Source organism: Mus caroli, unplaced genomic scaffold (genome assembly GCF_978045245.1).
Source record: "Mus caroli unplaced genomic scaffold, Mus_caroli_1 scaffold_5, whole genome shotgun sequence".
Lineage (NCBI taxonomy): Eukaryota > Metazoa > Chordata > Mammalia > Rodentia > Muridae > Mus > Mus caroli.
The window spans coordinates 113,828,334-113,831,949 of NW_028227260.1; the positions used below are offsets into that span (position 1 = coordinate 113,828,334).

General features: G+C 41.0%; 1 pseudogene; it reads left to right on the top strand.

The window, feature by feature from the left end:
• Positions 1-308: 308 nt before the first annotated feature.
• On the top strand, positions 309-3,334 carry LOC147004759 (RNA-binding protein 44 pseudogene; annotated as a pseudogene).
• The last annotated feature ends 282 nt before the right edge of the window (positions 3,335-3,616 follow it).

The following is a 3,616-nucleotide window of genomic DNA, read 5'->3' on the forward strand; positions in this document are numbered from 1 at the left end:
AGAATGGGAATGGGTGGGTAGGGAAGTGGGGGGCGCTATGGGGGACTTTTAGGATAGCATTGGAAATGTAATTGAGGAAAATATGTAATAAAAATATTAAAAATTAAAAAAAAGAAAGTTGCCTTATACAATGTCACATCATAAATATAGTTAAAATATTTCTTCTGATTTTAGTTGTTACTTTGTCACTTAATAAGCAACTTAATAAAACTTCAAAATATAAAAAAAAAAAAAAAGAGAGAGCAACCTGGAGGAGAGGTTTGACGGCAGGGACACAGACGACACTTACGAGCGTACATCTTTGAACTATGCAAGCCACGGCAGCGTTAGAAACAGATTCTGATAAAAATTACCACAAAAATGGAGGACACTTCCAAAATGATAAACTTTATAATCCTAAGAAAGAAAATATGTTCTTTTCCAATGGTTGCAACGAAGTTATTTTGACCTTCCCTGATGGTAAAGGGGACTCCTTGGCAACAGAAGATCGAGCTAGTGACAAAGAGAACAGCAGTGTTGACCAGAGAGACTTATCAGAACTATCCTTTTCAGAAAATCAAGATTCTAACAGAGGGAATATTTTCTCCCAGTCAAGCGAGTTTGAAGACAGTATTAACTATGCTTTTTTGAATGAGACCTATTTATCCATTATTCAGAATCAAAACTCAAGGATAAAAATATGTTGCATTTATATTCAGAATTACATCCCCAAGTGCACAAAAGAGTAGAGATGATTTTTGACACTTTAGGACCTCAAGATAATAATAGCATTGGATTGGGAAGGAGCGCCGAGGCTTCAGGTGCTAACTGTGGAGACGTGCAGAAGAGTGACATGGACGAAGACTCGCAGCAGGAGTACCACAGCGCAGAGCTGGAGTGCATAAGTACATACTTATCGAAGGCAGTAAGCAGGTCCAGTCTAGATGTTAGTGAGTTGAAAACATCAAGCTATGACTTTAAATGTGGTGGCAATTTCAAAGATAATCGTGGTAAATCAGAGAGTGGTCCTAGCCCCTCTTTGGAGTCACTTAATGGTTTTGCACAAGAATGTTCACCCCAAGTCTCTACATCTCAAAGTTCTGATAAGTTACAAGAATATCATGAGCCAAAATATGAAAAATGTAAGGAACAAGAGGTTGATTTAACATCTCATAAAGCATTTGATGACATTTTACAGAGAAGCAGCTCTCCCTTAAACCACCAGAAAGTACCTGAAACTCAAGTGAATACTAAAGAAATGAAATCTCAAACAACTGCAAGTAAAGACCTTTATGGAAATAGAATTTTCCAGAACAAAGCGTTACAGCGCCCTGAGAATGCTACCATGTTTCCCCAAGACCAAGCCCTTGAGACACACTTGAAGGCTAATGATGCTCACCAGCCATCTGGGCCTTGTGTTCTGGATGACTCGGTCATTTCTCTCTGTGGCTCTTCACAATACAAAAGCCTCCCTGAACCAGGCCTTTTCTCTCCAGTCATAGATAATCAGGCAGAAGTAGAGGGCAGCTGCCTACACCATGTACAAGGCAGTGCCACAAATAAGGCATGCTCTCTGATGAAAGAAGTGTGTCTCCCGTCAGTGCCAGATGCAGCAGCATGTGTAGCTGCAGTTCAGCAGACACTGCATGTGAGCAGCAGAGCGAACGCAAGCTCTTCCATAGTGTCTGCATCAAGCATCACAAAAATGGTGAGGCAGAGTCAACCTGAGGAGTGGCAAAGTGACAAACGAAGTGTGGCCTGTAACACCGCCTGGTCATGTGGGCAGCAGTGCAGAGACGCACAGAGAGCTCCCCCAGGGAGTGACTCAGGAAGGCCTCTCTCAACTGGCTGCTTAAAGCCTAGTGGGAACTCCCTGAATGAGAATTCCTTGGAGTTAAGAAAAGTATTTGATACCACAGACAGACAGAAACACCCTAACAGGGCATTTCAGCTTTGTGAAGAGAAGGCTGTGCCATCCAAGTGCTGTGAGAAGACCACTGAGAGGGCCGTGAAGGCAGAGATGCACCTTCTGGATGTTTGCTACCAGATGTGCCATCGACACTGTCACCACATTTACAAACTTGTAATGGAAAGTAGAGCGGGACTCAATAGGAATTTACAAACTGATTCTGCTAAGAAGGAGTTAGGCGCAGCACTGCTGTCTGTCCTGGAAGACTTGAAACTTAGATACATAAACTTGAAAGGAAAAGTCCACAAGGGCATACCTCTGGAAGAGCTGCCTCCGCTGTTGGTGGAGTCCAAACTCTTATCTGCCTTCTCCGATTTTGTTTCCAGGCTAATGAAAGAAGAAGCATGCAGCCTTTCAGGAGCAAATTCTGAGCTGGATAATCAGAGCCTACCTGATGTTGATGTTTCTCCAGGCCTACTAAAAACATTGTCCCAGATGTCTTTTATACCTGACAATAGTCATCCTAAGCAAGATAAATCACCCATGAACAATGTTTGTAAAAATGGTGATACAGACATAGACTTTAATCGCCTGAAGCTCAATGACAAAGAGTGTAAAACTGTCCAGGAAGCAAGTGAAAACTGGTTTGATGCCACAGAGAGGCTGATTGGAGCTGACTTCTCAGAAACTCAAGAAAACACAGCAGAATATGAGGAATGGGATCCAAAGAATCCATTAGAATTGAAGAATAGTGAACTGCATGGAAGAGGTCAGGGCTTTTTGATACACGTCGGTGGTCTTTGCCCTTCTGTGTCTGAGGCTGATTTAAGGTCTCATTTCCAGAAATATCAAGTTTCTGAAATTTCAATTTATGATTCTACTAATTACAGATACGCATTTCTTGCTTTTGCAAAAAACAGTAATGAGAAGATGGCTGTGAAGGAAATGAATGGAGTCAAAATCAATGGAAAATCTGTGACCGTGCAGCTTGTGAAAATCCCTGGAGAGTACACACCACCACCTCTTTCCACAACTGGGAATAGCACTAGTATGAATCATTTGGAGAAAAATACCAACAAAGATGCCACCTCTGCCTCTTCTACTTGTAGACTGCCCAGAGCTAAGTCAAGGCAGCTGGAATCTGAGCAAGACAGTGAGTTTCCTCCCTTGAACCAGGGTATCAAGAAAAATTGTAACCAGATGAAATCTGGTCAGTTATTACCTGAGACACCTTTTCAGTTCATACCCCCAAATACATTGAACCTTCGTAGTTTCACCAAGATCATGAAGAGACTGGCTGAACTGCATCCAGACATCAGCAGAGACCACATTATAAAGGCTCTTCAGGAAGTGAGGATAAATCACAAAGGTTTTCTGAATGGTTTGTCCATCAATAACATTGTAAAAATGGCTTCATCTTTTCTGAGAAACTCTGCTCTGAAATAAATGAAGCAATACAGAGAAAGTCTTTGGAAAGTATGAGAACCCTTCATCAGAGGAAGTTCTACAGCAATTTAGAAAAAGCTGAGGGTAATACAATCAGACAGCTCTGTAATTGGACCTAACCCTTTAAGTATTCTGATAGTCCTCCTTTAAAAGCTGATGACAACAGATAGATATGTAGTATTAAAATCTATATGTATGTTTTATGTTTATAAACTTCATTTCAAAATTATTACTCAAGACTTCAAGCTGTATTTTGGATAAAAAAATGTGGTCATGTCCATT